The following is a 16428-nucleotide window of genomic DNA, read 5'->3' as shown; positions in this document are numbered from 1 at the left end:
CTGCACGATATCCACTGCATGAAGAGGCTGAGTCACACGTAGTGGACACTGAAAGTCGCACAGGCTGTGAGACTTGTGAATAAACATTATTGTCACAGAAAGTGCACGGTGTTGTGGTGTACTGTCCTTTGTCCCACTACACTCCCTTCACCTTTTTCCCCACAAACCCTGTGTGAGGAAAAACAGAAACACTTACCATAAACTCTATGTTTTTCCGAGGTTCCGAGGGTATCTGGCCAACCTGTGCTGGGAGTAGAACCTGAAAGACAAGAAAAAACAAAAGCCATTTCGATATCAAGAAGGACGGGACAAACACTAACAATCGACCACTTGTAGGGGTGCAAAAATTGTGGAAAGAAATCACATGCAATACTGTCGAGGAAACACCACAGTTGTGTGCATGTGTTATTGTCTATTGAGAACATTCCTTGCTGCCCCACTGCCCTCCTACAGCTGGGGAGATCTGGTTTGTGAGGTATCAGTAGTGCCCTGGTGATGCTTCAGTTTCAAGAAATTCTAGAATTGAATTGGTGGGAGGTCATGACGGGAGCTTAACTTGCCAAAGGTAGATGGACAGGGGGCTGAGCCTAGGTCGCAAATGAGGTTTAAATGTCTTGTAGACCATTGGTCCCAGACAAGGTCATCCCATCCAGCTTAATTTTGTGGTTAAACCAGAGGGAGGCTAAAGAAGAGTTGGCAAAGCATTTTTTTCAGTGTTTTGTCTACCCGTAATAGTGCTGCATTGGTATTGGCTATTATAAGGAAGGAATGGGTCAAGGGAAGTTTCTGGAGCCCTCTAATGGTGGGGTGGCATATAGAGGTAGCAGCCATAGCAATGTTGATTGGTAGTGATAATGGTAGTTCCAGCAGTAGTAGGTGGAGATATGAGCTCCCCACAGTTTGCATCTCCCTCTTGTGGTTATCCGATTTAAACACTTGGTAGGTGCAGGACCTGGCTGACGAATGGTCGCACTTAAATAGCCACCCTCTTAAGGTCTGGCATCAGGCAAACATAGATCGGTATCAGCATCTGAACTAGTTTCATTTCATTGAATGGATATAGACAGATGAGCAGTTAGTAAGGTGAGTTAAATAATTTTGGTAAAGTCACTGTACCACTGGCAATTGCGTGGTGGGCAAGCCATGTGAAGCAGGACGAGCCTGATCCCTGTAATGTATGATCGGGAAGGCCTTGCGGGCCGCCGATGTTGCTTGGGGCCACGAGGAGTGGATACCTGTGTAAAGAGGTGCGGGCAGGGAGTTGCATGAAAACCAGGGCTAGCGGTGTTGAGCTTATTTTGAGCACACACTAGAAGGAGCTGTTGATCCTAATAAAGCTCAGGTATTAGATCGCAGACAGTATGATTGCATTAAGCACCAACGCCAGTTCAATTCATGTTCATACCTTGGCGGTGCACGGGTTGGTGGTTGGTGCGAACACCCTCATGTATCGGCTCCCTGAGGTGGTACACACAGGACTTAATCAGCAGGTGACAGGTGAGTGGTGGTCATGAGGCGGGTTACTTCAAGTTTGAGGAGTCGATTTTGATGGGCCAATGTGTCCGCAGGCTGAAGGCGCCAAATTGATTTGTGAGGCAGATTGGGGTCGCAAAGTCGGTTGATGTTGCTCAGTGAGATATTGCAAATAGCTGGCTGCCATTAGCTCACATCTTCAGTCGGTACAGGGTCATTGAATATGAAGATTGGGTTGGATTGAGTGTGGAGCTAGCAGCTCAGGCAGCTATTACTCTTGGGCGCAAGTCATGCCCCCCAATTCCAACGACCCTTTAAGAAAAGAACAACTGCTGCAGGAGTCTGTCTGTCTGTAATCAAACACAAATTGCCACAGAAAACAAACACGTTTCTTCCACAGCATTGCTTATTAACTAGCAAGATAATATTGCCAGCAAACATGCAACAATAACTTAAGATGCCAGAAAAGCAAATTCAACCACACTGATATTGCTGTGACATGCTAGACCTAAAGACAAATCAATCAATTTATTGTCTCAGTTAATGAAAACCAAAACAAAATTATAGTTATAAGAACTTCAATCTATTAAATAGGTAACAATGTGTAGTAAGAAGAAAGAGAACACTGCCACCTACATCATTCCCCACATACAACCTGATGCACCACTCACATTAGGAACATGAGTTCTTCCTGGAGAACTGAGGAGTAAAATAGCCCTCTTTCAGAAGATATGCCAGGCTTTTTTTTTAACCTTCATCACACACAACAATCTTGTGTAAACTGAGGGCCTACAGTGACATGGAATGCAACCCAGAGCCGGTCTCTGTAGTCTGGAGGGGTACACCATCTACACCACCCTTTATTAGGTGTGACTACCATCAGCTCCCAGGCCGTGGAGTACTGTCAACGATGGAAGGAACAGCTTACAGTGGCAGGACAGCCTTTTTACCTGCCCTGGTGAATGCCTACTGCACCTCAAGTTAAACTGGTTTGTTAGTCCACTGCAGCGAGATCCTTCACTACATCTATGTGGGACATGGGTAGTGCTTGTATGTTTACCCTTTGTATGAGTAGTCGGGTGAGGGTGGAACATATGCGTGGTGCTTGATTGTGGCAGCCCAGGAATCTGTTTCAGGTCTCCTGTAGGCTTGGACTGCCCGTTTTTTAACTGTGCATTTCCCTGGTGGGCGGGAGCCACTGGAGGACAGTTTTAAGGCAGGGGGGCACTTTCTTCGGATTCACAGATAACTACAGCATGTGGGCGTTGGGGATTTCAGGAGAGAGAGAGACAGAGGAGAGTGAGAGAAGTGAGAGAGAGAGATAGAGAGAGAGAGAGAGAGAGAGAGAGAGAGAGAGAGAGAGAGAGAGGGAGAGAGAGAGAGAGAGATAGAGAGTGCGAGAGAGAGAGAGAGAGAGAGAGAGAGAGAGAGAGAGATAGAGAGTGCGAGAGAGAGAGAGACGTGATAGGAGGAAGAGAGCAGGGCTAATTTGAGCATTTTTGCTAGACCTGATTTTGATTCCCAGTACGGTCCTCATTTCCTGTGAATGAATGTTGGAGAGAGCCTGCTTGGCAACACTGTGAATTGCAGATCTTCTGCAAATTATTCCTGTGGCCTTTTGTGGTGGATCAGGGCCTTGGCTGTCGAGAGTAGGAGACACTATCCCTTTGAAGCTCTTGCCCTCTTTCCACTCCAATCTTCCACAGAAGTGTTAACTTCCAACAGTTTGAGAGGTAGCTTATTGGGGAAACCTGTCCTTTTATTTTTGTTTTAGATTTCCCTGATAGGTAGCCGTCAGCCACAATTCTCTTTTATGCTTGACTACTCAGGGAGCAATACACAAAAGTCAGGAACTGACTGAAACTATTCCCAAAGATGGATCTGTAGAATGCACCGTCTCTGTCACCCAACCTAATATAAGTATGGGGCAGCACTTCTGGAGCTAGCAATTAGAAATGATACAGGTGCCCCTGAAAGAGATAGTTGCTGAGAAATAATATCATTATTTGGTTTTGTTAACTTGTTCTATGTGATTGGAGGATTACGTTCAGTCAGAAGAAACTACACCTGTGATTTCCTGGGACAGCAACAATTCAGAAAGGCAATCAGTAGCGTACTCCGTCAACAAGAGTTTTGCTATGATCCACGAGGACCCTTCATTTATTTTGGTGGTGTGTTTAGCTTTGGCCTCGAGGAAGATCCCAAGAATAAGATTTTCCCCCTCCCTCCAACACGATAAAGTGCAGCAACTTGTTACTTGTGCAAGCAGTGCCTCCCCTCATTTGACCTAGAGGTGCATGCCTATGCACAACAGCACTGCACGAGGATGATCCATGAGACCTTTTGGACAGGCCAGAAAGAAGTACTGCTGCTCCAATGACGAACATGTGTAGTGGCCCAGCCCCAGTTATCAACCAACCAGCCAGCGCCATCGTATAGCAGGAAGTTGCCCATGCACCACCCTAACTAAGGTACTTTGTGCAACCAAGCACTGTGGCATACATGAGAACTCTTACAGACACCTGGGTTGCTGTAATCTAGACGAGATGTGGCTATACTGTGACCACTTTCTAGATGGACGTGAGAGGAAGATAAACCCCCTGAAGGCGTGTTAATGAGTTTATGAACCTCTGATTTCGTTTAGGTATCTGGGGGTAGTAGATAAACATCATTATATTCCCAGGACTTACTGCCTACCTTTCATTGGCCTGCTGCATTTCATGTGTAGTGTTTAGCTGTGCACCATGGTGAAAGTTCTTTCTTTTCTTAAGTACAAACACTGGCTGAACAACGATGCGATTTAATGACTGCTAACATATGCTTTGTGGAGTTCTGTTTTTTATCTCCACACCACCTCCCAGAGTAAGCCTTGGATGGTTTGATTTTGCTACCCTGAGAGTAAATGACTACAATTCTCAGTTTTGGGTGGAGCAGTAAGGTAAAAAAGACTCAGGAACTACTGGTAAAGGGTTTCCCCCGTTACAGTTGGAGCCCAGTCTCCCAAAAATGTCCCCACAGCATCAGAGAAGAAAGGTGAAAAGCAAGTGCATTGACACGTGTATTGCATGAATGGATGTGTAAGCAAATTAGGTATTGACCTTTGATAATGAAAAGATATGAGAAACAAAAGCTTTGCTTACATAGATGAAGGCAGTTGCCAAGAAATTACTAGGGCAATGAAAAGAGGCTTCATCAAAACTTTTCCCAGCCTGAGTGCAGAGTTCTGTTGAGTCATGCCGTAGTCTGAATGAGGTGAACAAAACATGACCTACTGTAGCTTACTGATGACATGCTAAAAGGCCACTCTTAGTCACTCCGCGTGACACACTACTTCCTCGGCACACAATGTAAAGAGATAATGCTTCTGTCATATCCTTCCCATGTATCTGGAACATTGGTAAACATGACCTCAAAATGAGGACTGCACGCTGCTTTAGGCCTAAAAAGCACGTTATCATTAATGCCATGTATAAAAGTGCTAGGAGTATTATCACTAAACAGGGGATCATAATGATGACATGTTGGTAAATTATTTAACACTTACACCTGGACAATTGGTATTACATGGTCTTATTTCACATAATCTACCTCTGTGCTAATAATGCGAAAAATTCAGAAGCAGCATGAGATATGTGAGATTCTCACAGAGGGGTGTCATCCTGTCATTGAAGGCACAATGTCTTGAAACCAGTACTGCTACAGCGTGGCCTGATGGAATATGGGAGAACAGGTCTGCTCTATGAAATCTTGTCCTGGGTGTATCACAGAGACTTTTTTGCAAAATATTTGGAGAGTAATATCAACAACAGTGCCCAAAAGTCACAAACCCTCACATAACACCCGAAAGCCGAGCACTGCAACAGACACGCCCATACATGCATGCACAGACTTACATTTCTGACTTCCTCTGGATTGGAGTATTGTTTGAAGAAATGACTTATTCTGGGTGATTCATACACAGGTGCTCATCCCTGAACTGATGTTTCTATCAACCCAGAACGTCCACAAAGCATCCACAAAGCAGATGTGCATGGCAAACATACACGTGATCAATAACTCATGCAAGGAAAAACAGAATTTCATGATTGCATGGCAACTCTGTAAGAAACACAGATCCCCTAAATTCCACTGTCTTCGGCAAGAAGCTCAAGAGTTGGCACACGTCTCTTCTCTGTCAGTGTGGTCGAATAAGTGGCTAAATGTCATTGATTTCGAAGTGCACTCTCAAAGACTATATATATATTTATATATTATATATATATATATATATATATAAACACAAAATCTTCAGTGCGAGATGGACATACACTTAGGGCCAGATGTAGCAAACATTTGCGACTCGCAAACGGGCCGATTCGCAATTTGCGACAGTGCAAAATCGGAAATGGGATGCAAAAAGCCAATTTCCGACTCGCAAAAAGCGATGGGACCCGTTTGCGAGTCGCATCCGTTGCGACCCCATTTTGCAACCCGCAAATTGCAAGTCGCAATTTGCGAGTCGCAAACCTTATGCAATTGCAACTCGCAAATTGCGACTAGTCGCAAAAAGCCCAGTTTGCAAGTCGCATTTACCACTAACTCAGAGCAGGTGGTAACCATTACCAAAGTATAAAAGGGGACCCAGAAGGCATCTGGCTTACTCAAGATGGCGGAGATATACCTGATAGCAGTGAGGAGGAGAGTCTACGCAGCCCAGCAGAGGAGGAGGAGGGGCCACAGACAGGAGAAGATATATAGAACCAGGCAGACTCTTTTTCAGCAAACTGAAGAGGAGATCTATGACAAATACCGCCTTAGCAGCGCAGCCATTCTAGAATTAATAGATTTACTGAAACCACAGCTAGAACACAAGACTCTGCGTGGCTGCGCCATCCCTACGCATGTGCAAGTGCTATGCGCACTGCACCTCTTGGCCTCAGGGAGCTATCAGGGGGTCATTGCCGTGGCAGGTGGGGTATCCCAAAGTGCAGTGTCAAGGTTCCTCAGGGCATTCCTAGATGCCTTAGTCACGCACATGTCTCACTTCATTACTTACCAAGGAATGAGGCAGAAATTAACAGCACCAAGCTGGACTTTTACCGCATTGTCCTCTTTCCTCATGTCATAGGGTGTGTAGATGGGACACACATTGAAATATGCCCCCCTGCTAATCTGGAACACATTTTCCGCAACAGGAAGTGTACCCACTCACTCAACATACAGGTTGTTTGTGATGCCCATTATGTCATCACGGACATCGTAGCTAAGTTTCCTGGCAGTACCCATGACTCATAAATTTTTAGGCATAGTGGGATACATCAACGCCTGGAACGTGGGGAATTTGGAGACGGTTACCTCCTAGGTAGAGCCACAGACACTTGCAGACATACACACAGGTCACTGTGCACGACAATCTGGACTTCCTGACCGTGTACTTTTGTGCCCAACAGGTCACAGTGCATATGCTCTCAGGCCTTGGATCATGATTCCGTTTTTAACACCCAGAACTGAATCGGAGAGGCAATACAACAGTGCGCATAAGAGGACCAGGAACCTGATCGAGCGCACCTTCGGACTGCTGAAGGCAAGATTCAGATGCCTCCACCGCAGTGGAGGCGCCCTCCAATACACCCCCATTACCGCTTTCAAAATTGTGGTCGCATGCGCCATCCTCCACAACATAGCCACCCGACGTGGGCTACCTCTCACCCCTGCAGACCCAGATCCTGATGATGAAGAGCAAGAACGACCACATCGCCATCATGGGGATAGGAGTCTAGCTAATCAAGGCAGACTGAGACGGGACCACATTGCAACGCAATATTTTGGACGGTACGTGTCAACTCCCACCATACTCACCTATTAACCATTTGTTAAGTGGAACAAAAATAACTGTTTTATTAATGTCATGAAGAAACTATATACAAGTTGAAATTGTCCATGGGCAGGAAAATGCCAACCAGTCATGTGGCACATTAACGCCATGTGCCACATGAATCTGTCCTGGCTGTTATCTATGATCTCCTGCCCCTCCTGCCAGCCTGGCTGGTCCCTGCTGTGTCCATGGTGCTGTGCCTACCACTCCTCAGCACCCTACTGTGAGTGGCAGAGACACTGCTCACTGTTGAGCCCTCCTCCCAGGTGTATTTGTTAACTTCCTGGCTGTGATGCCATCATCATGTGCCAGGAAGTGTTTCCAGAGTGTTCTGGTATGCTTTCTGGAGTGTTCTGCTGCATCTGCAAGCAATTTTGAAGGTATTCGCAATTTGCGACACCCACTCGCTAATTGCGAGTTCGTTTTTGCACACTCGCAAACAGCGACCTCGCAAACTGCGGACTCGCACACAGCGTTGCGAGTCCGGCTGCGAGTCGCAAAATCGGATCGCTTTTTTTTCTGGCATTCCAATTTGCGACTTGCATTTTGCGAGTCGCATCAACTCGCAAAATGCGAGTCGCAATTTTTATTTTTGCTACATCTGGCCCTTAGATGTTTAAGCACAGCAACCAAAGGATGCAAATAATACTCTGCAGTAGATGATCGCATCATTCGCCCACTCTGCCAGGAAAAAAGGGAAAAAAAGACGTCGAAGCACGATCGGTTGACGGTAATAAATAAAAATGCCAACTGTTGTGATACCATCAGATATTGAGTGAGTGGTTCATGGACATTGGCGAGCTGAGGTGCAAGAGAAATGTGTGGATCAAATTACTTGGGTATGGCATAGAGGTTTGGGGTGAAGCTGGGGGCTTGCATTCTGCCTAACCGCACACTAGTAGCATCACAACACCCATGTGCCGTTCTGCAGTAACTGGCCAACTGAGGTCTTAACAGCAATACCGCATCTTTCATATGTGATTCTCCTAGCACTGCACAGCCTCGCTGGTGTAAGCAGAATTGAACAGAACGGGCTCTAGCAAAAGAAGCATCATGCTGATAACGGTGCCTTGTTCTAGTTGAAAAAAATGAGCGGCACTGAGCCACGTTGTAACGGGCCATCACTAACATATGTTGACGTTTATATCTGGCTGGGAGTATGCGCTGAAAGGAAAGAGACTCCAAATATTCTTGAAACCCCTCCCCCCCCATTTCTGATAGTCAAACTGTGGATACTTATGCGTGCTAAAAGGGCCGAGCTAACCAGAGTAGTATGTTTGGCAATCATGTATTTGATTGCTTTTTGCAAAGGGGTAACAGAACTTGACTGCAGTTTCTAGACATTCTTAACAATGGCAATTTAGTAGAATAATTGTAAAAAATTATTGGGGGTGGGGGTGCGGCACTAACAAATTTGAATGCTGCCCTAAACTCTGAAGAGAACTGTGAGGATCCTCCTACCACAGACCACAAATTTAGCCTGGCTGCCGCAAAGACACACACTCACTGTACATGGAGACCTGCCAATCACTACACGAGCAAGGACCAGCTCATAGCTCGGATCTGCAATTCAGCCTGCAGATATACCTGCGTCCACTGATCACCAACTAAATGAAATGTCCTGGATTTGGGTGATTCCACTGTCGCCTTCTGAACACAATTATGACTGGTGCACCTAAATCACAGGACTGTGCCACACTCCCCCAAGGTGCCACAGTAAAGGGACACTGCAGTATGCAGCTTGTCTAATGTTACAAATATTATGCATAGAGACAGACAATAGATGGCCATTCTTTGCCACATGCATTCGGGGCTATATTTCTTTGGGAAGGCAATGTCGAGTAGTACTCTTCCTGCAGCTTGTGCAGAAAATACTATTACAGATGCTTTTTAGCAGACCTGTTATTTTCTAATTTTGTAGCTTGTTGTCCCTCAGCAAAGAATGTTTAGTTACCAACTCTGGCCTTCAGATGGCCAGAGGGCTGATTTCAATAACTATGCATTATGGTTCGTCAGAGAACTATATACCAGGAGACTCATTAGAAGACGGGAAAATCCCAGAGACTTTTGGATAACTCTCCCACTATGGATGATTTGCTGATGGGTACTCGGCGTAAAACGGGCACCCTCCTGCGCTACCGATGTGTACCCAAGGGCTGCATGTGCACACATCCTATGTAATATTTGAAGATAACACTGGGCAGCTTTTTGGGTAGGCTGGTCTGGGCTGGATCCGAGCATAGGCTGAAAACAGAATCCTTGAAGCTGCTATGTTGATACCTGGGACTCTTTCCTGGAAAAGCCGGCAGATACTGGGGCGTTTCAACAGGATATTGGGACTGGCGTCCAGTGGCAGATATATCTTCAGTGGGACTCTCGGGCTGGATTTACAAATAAGCATAACTGAGAATACAAGGGAGATGAAGAGAGAATTGATATGCAGGTGACCTCGATAAGTGAGAATGGAATAAATCCAGTTTGCTTTTTAAAAATGTCCTTCCATTATGACATTCACAACCGTGCAGTTTAAAATCTTACATAGGACATACCTGACTCCTCTTTCTTAAAACTGGTATTGTCGAAGGGGCGTATTGCTGTCACACGGCTAGACGGGGAGCTGCCTTAGGTTATAAAATGGCTGCCCATCGAGGAGAGGAGGAATGGTCAAGGCGAAGGCTGCATATGTGTCCTAAACTAGCGCAGGTGGCAAACTAGGCGAGAACGTGTATGACTGAAGATCAGTTGTTATGTCCTGCTTGTTCTTCCGGACTCTAAGCCTCCATGATTGCTCTGCAAAATTGAGCTGTTCATTTGCAACAACCTTAATGCTAATTGCAAAATGATCCTATAGATTATTGTGTGGTAAGTTTCAATTTGGAAGTATTATGCTAATTTCAAACTCTGCGATTACTGAATAGCCTGTTGAGTGCAATTGGCCTATATACTGATGACCTCCTGCCAAGCTTGATTGATATTTTTGGTTTAATCATGATTGTTATTTATTGAGAAATGTAATAAAGACATTATAAAATGATTTGGGACCCAGCATACGCTGAAGGTCATGGCAAACCAACACAAGTCAAATGTAGAGGCCTGCAATGCAACCAGGGTGGCAAAACATTAATGAGCAAGGTAGTGTATTGCATAGAAGGCACACAGCAGATGACACAAAGGTTGGCAGATAAGAGGTGAAAGGTTGTCCACACTGAATTAGACATCCTTGCACCACAGTACAACAAAGCAAAGATGCTCACCCAAATGCAAAGGAAGCGTTCAAAGCACAGTGAACAAGGTATGACAACTGAGGTAGTGCTATTGGTCTACACCAATAGCACTACTCTTGGTAGGGAGAAATCCTGTGTGTTTCAAGAGAGTTTATCTTTGGTATGCACATCTGCTACAGCATGTGAACTCATGACAGATGCACAAGGTACTGTCACCGAATGCTGCTCTGAAAACTGAGGTCAGAGCCAGCTTGGGGGTTGCTTCTGGTACGGTTTACAGGTGCATGTAGACTGTTCTCCAAACAGGCCAACAGTTGTGTGCAGATGTCCTTCAAAGCATTCATAGCCATACAATACGTCCCAGCTGGGTTATCGAGAGATAAGTTGATTATTGTGGTGACAGGTTGTGATGTAAGTCACATGGACAAGTGGGGTTTAGTGAAGGGAGTTAGGGTGCACAGCATTGATGAGGTTAGGGAGGGAAACAGGATGTGAGGACTCTGATCCAGAGGGAATTAGGACATGAGGCTTGTAGTGCTTGGGGAGATATAGGACATGAGTGTAAAAATAGGGTTGTAGGTTTATTGGAGTGTGAGCTCTGGTCAAGCTGCAACCACAAACCTTGTCAAGGTGAGGCACAACACTTCCAACATAAAAACTGTGAAAACACCACACAAAAAGATCCCACACTAGGTTGGAAAATAGAGAAAAATTGAATAAATAAAACAAGACCAAAACAACAAAAATCCAATCAGAAGAACCAGAGTTATGACTTTTTAAAAATAAAATGTAAAATAGCACCTAAAAGCATAAAGCATCAACTATGGATATCTGGTTGCATTGGACCAGGTCAAAATCAAATGTTCAGACTGACTGCAATGAACCACGAGTTGCATACAGTTACAGTTTATTCCTGCTGAAGGTTCACCTTCTTAAGTTTTGTGCCAAGAGTCCCGGACACAGGAATCGGCCGCAGGAGAGCATTGCTGGCAGTGGTTAGCGTGGCACAAAAAATAGACTGGGCACCGTGGACGGGCAGGCTAGAGCTTCGCGTTGGCATCACCCATTGGCTGACGATGCTGTTGTGTGAAGAGATAGGCTGGTGGTGGCTTGAGTTGATTTTTGCAGGAGTTCTGGTGCGAACAGGCCTGTTCGTGAAGAGCCCAAAAGCTTGATTTCAAGAGCTGGAGAGCCACACCAAGGTCCAGGACCTGGAAGCCACCACTTAAAGGTCAGTAACTCACTGAAGATGGGTCCAGAAGCTGTTTCGGAGCCTTTTATGTCACTGAGGCCCAGATCAAGAGGCCACCAGGCTGGATTTTGAGTCACTCTGGGGTCTTGGATTCAAGATGAAGTCGCACAACCAGTTCTTCTTCCTGAAGCAAAAAGGCAATAGGTCAGCACAGCAGGGCAGCAGTTCCTTTAGATCAGCAGTCCAGCTGAGTGGCAGTCCTTGTAGCAGCACAGTAATCCTTCTTCCAGGCAGAGTACCCACAGGTGCAGAAGTCTACTGAAGTTGTGGTGTCTGAGGTACTTCTTTTATATACAGTTGTGCCTTTAAAGTGGGGAGAAGCTTCTGGAGGCAGGCCTCTGAAGTGCACAGATGCCCTGCTTCCTTGCCCTGGCACTGGACTACCTAAATGAGATATGCAGTCCTTCGTGTGGAGACAGGACACAGCCTATTCAAGCCTATTTAAGTGTAAGTGGGGCTGGGCCCAACTCCTCTCACCCATCCTGCCCATCCTGCCAATGATGGCCCATGTAGTCGTACCTAAGCTCCCATTGTGTGTGGTTGTCGAGGAGGAATACTCAAAAGTCCACAGCCAACTAAACCCAGTCATGTGATCAGACAGCAGGCACCTAATATCTTAGGCAAGAAAATGTCAAATTTCTAAATGTTACCATAAGTTACAATTTTAAATTAGGATTCCAGAGACACCTAATATGAATAAGTTACCTCTTCCCATTTGGAAATTATACTTATACATTGTAATGGGGCAACTCCAATGTTATCCTATGGGAGAGATAGGCCTTGCAGAAGTGAACAACTAATTTAAGAGTTTTTCATTACCTGGACATGCAAAACTTAAAGGTACATGTCCTATTTTTTTAAATACATTGCACGCAGCCCTCTGGGCTGCCCAGGGCCTACCATAGGGGTGACTTCTATGTATTAAGAAGGTAGGTGTGGGCCTGGCAGAAGGTTTACTTTGCCAGATCGAAATGGCATTTTAAACTGTACACACAGGCTCTGCAATGGCAGGCCTGAGGCATGTTTTTTGTTCTATTTAAGTGGATGGCACAACCAGTGCTGCAGGCCCAGCAGTAGCATTACATTTATTGGCCCTGGGACTGGGCACATTTATTGCCACTAACACTTAACCACACATACATGGAGGAGAGGCTCATCAGTTGTGGCAAACTACCAGAGACATATTCAGGCATGGTCAAATTGCACATTTACCCAGGACTCCTAGCTTCTAAGGAGGGCCCTGGTTAGGTGACCTCTCTCTCTCTTTTTAACATTTGTCTCTTTCTATATTTGTCTTTCTCCTACTCTCCTCATACTTCTACCTCTGACATGTGCTACTGTTGCATTGGGAGTCATTACATCACAAGTACGTTTTGCACCACAGTACCTTACAGATAAATTATTTGTAAGCATCCTAACATAAAAATTATATATATATATATATATATATATATATATATATATATATATATATATATATTTAAATGTATATTATATATATATATATATATATTTATTTTATGCAGTTAGTTAGTGGATTTTCGCCAAACCACCCAAAAGGAAGGAAATGAAGAAAATACAACACCCAGACAAAACCAGTTGTGGATTCCTGAAGAGGAAGACCTGTGAAAGAAGGGGACCGAGTCCAGAAGTCACAGAAGAGTCCAGGAGCAGTGGGAGTTACTACCCACCCAGCTGTGGATGCTGGAGTTGGTCGACAGTGATGTGAAGGAAGTCAGCACTTCAGCCCTGGAGTTGATGAAGAGTTTCTGGGGGATGCAGACGACGTCCCACACCAGAAGAAGAATTGCAGTCAGGCGTTGGTGCAGGAGTTCCACCAACAAGCCTTGGCAAAGGCAAATGTTATAGTTGGCGAAAAGTAGAGATGCCGGGGACCAGCAAAGCCCAGAAGGACTCACCTCAGGAGGGGGAGTAGAGGGGACCCTCAGCAGCAAAGAGAGCCCATGGGAGCAAAGGCAACACTCACAGGAGTCCCACAGGAAGGGCACACAGGAGTCTCAGAAGAGCCCATGCAGCACAACTGGAGAAGGGTCCTACGCCACAGGAAAACCACGCAGAGGGGTGTACGTCACAGGAAGGAGTGCTGGAGCTACATGCAGCCTGAAGATCCCTTGGAGGAGATGCAAACAGCTGCAAGAGATGTGGTGCACGGGGGTACAGTCCTGCGTGGGAAGGTAAGGGCTGACCTTCACCAAAGTTGGACAGCTGGCAGAGAGGACCATGATGACTACTCTGGACCACCACCTGTGATGTAGGATGTGCTGAAGACTTGCCACCCTCAGAGGATGAACAGTCGGAGAAATGTTGCAGAAGTTGGAAGGAGCCGTGGAAGCAATGTTGCAAGAAGAGTCTTCTATGTGGATGCATATAGTTGGTTCCTGGAGGGTCCAATCACTGTTCCAGTTGTTAGAAGAGGAGTCCTGCTGGAATCGGAATCTGAGGACCCACCCAAGAGAGAGACCGTAAATAGCCCTGAAAGGGGGATTGGTCACCTAGCCAGGTGACCACCTATCAGTAGGGGGCTCTGATGTCACCTGCCTGGCCACTCAGATGCTCCAAGAGGTCCCTGGCAACCTTGGATTCATAATGGCAGAACCCAGAGACCCTCTGGAGGAGCTCTGGGCACCACCCCTGGGGTGGTGATGGACAAAGTAGTGGTCACTCCACTTTCCTTTGTCCAGTTTTGTGCCATAGCAGGGACTGGAGGTCCCTGAACCGTTGCAGACTGGTTTATGCACAGAGGGCACCAAATGTGCCCTTCAAAGTATACCAGTGGCTTGGGGAGGCGACCCCTCCCAAGCCATGTTACACCTATTTCCAAAGGGGCAGGGTGTTATCCCCCTCTCCCAAAGGAAATCCTTTGTTCTCCCTTCCTGGGGTTTAGCTGTTCAAGCAGCAGGAGGGCAGAAACCTGTCTAAGGGTGGCAGCAGCTTGGGCTGCTCGGAAAACCCTGGAAGACTGGTAGGAGCAATGCTGGGGATCCTCTAAGGAGCCCCTAGAGTACATGGAATCATACATCCAATACTGCAAGAGTATTGGTGTATGATTCTGACATATTTGATACCAAACATGCCTAGGTTCAGAGTTACCATTACGTAGCTGGACATAGGTAGTGATCTATGTCTAGCACACGCATAAAATGGTGAACCTACAGCCTACTGAGTGACAGCACAAAACCTTGACAATTAGGCCAGAAGTGACTCTGTCCTCCTCTGCATCCAAATGTAGCTATAAAATTCAAACCAAACATCTTTCTAGTCTTCAGGGCTGGCTTTTGGGTCACCATAAAGTAGCTCAGAGGGCAAATATGCCTGCTGCAAAGAACACCTATTGTGCAGATCACAGATCTGTATATTATGTGGTTAGCTGAATGAATTACTGCTTTTGTCACAGAGAACCTTATGTTACCGTAGTTCACAAGATACAATCCTATAAGAGAAAAGTGACTGTTATGAACTGTCATCAAATAACTGCAAACAAACTGTATAAAATAGGTTGTGGCATTATGTTTTTTTACCCCAGTCTTTCATTATCTATTTCTAATGGTGCTAGAAAGAGTTAGTTTGGATAGATATTCATTCCTATTAGTAAAGCCAGCCTTTACTAGTGCATTGAAACAAATGAAATGTATGCGAGAGAAGGGCTTTGGAGAGATAATGGGCATTTTTCAGTGGTGGTAGTGAGGGATTCCAAGGAGGAGGTCATGGGGCACCAAAAATGACTGTTGCACTGGGAACATTTTTCACCATTGTGACTCATTTCAGCCTCCATTTTTCAACACAATCGTAATTCAAAACTCTATGATCATGGGTGGCGAATCATATCATGTACATTAAAATACAATCAGTGGCATTCTCCATTGGAAGACTTTTGTTCTTTTTTTTTAGTTACAACAAATTCAGACCAACATGAATTGTCAGTAATATGAATTTCCTACACCCAACTATATCATACGTCACATAATATATTTACAAAATGTATTTCTTTTACAGTTTCCAAATACATTTTGATCCTACTACATGATAATAGTACATCATTCAAAGGCTAGATGTATGCATAATATCCAATGTGATAAAAAGCCAAAACATTTTTCACAATTATTAATACGGTCTTATCTAATCAATAATGACAAGGCTGAAAAGATTATCCTCATACCCATTGCACCGCTGCACATCCTTAAGCCTTTAAACAGTTTTCATTGCTGCCCAAGGGGAATTTTTTTCAAAATGCTGAAACGTAACCAGTTATAATAGAGCAAGATGAGTTAGACTCATAAGTCATTCGCTTCTTGCACAATCCCATGCCATTTAATGGTCAGTAGTCCTCATAACTGATTAAGTGCCAAGATGTACAAGTCAAACATTATTATAGTGCACACATCCCAGTGGCATTACAATGTAACTCCCTTCCTAAAGGAAAGTACAATATTTAGTTGATTACAGTACTAATAAAATATCTATAAAGTGAGGAATGCTCAAGCAGATGTATATTGCACATATCCCAATGGCTTTTCAACCTAACTCTTTCACCAAGTGACGGTGCAACATTAGACTACAGTACTAATAGATTATTCATAAAGTGACAGACAGCTACAACAGTTATC

This window comes from Pleurodeles waltl, chromosome 1_1 (assembly GCF_031143425.1).
Source record: "Pleurodeles waltl isolate 20211129_DDA chromosome 1_1, aPleWal1.hap1.20221129, whole genome shotgun sequence".
In the NCBI taxonomy this organism is placed as follows: domain Eukaryota; kingdom Metazoa; phylum Chordata; class Amphibia; order Caudata; family Salamandridae; genus Pleurodeles; species Pleurodeles waltl.
This window is presented reverse-complemented; position numbering follows the sequence as displayed.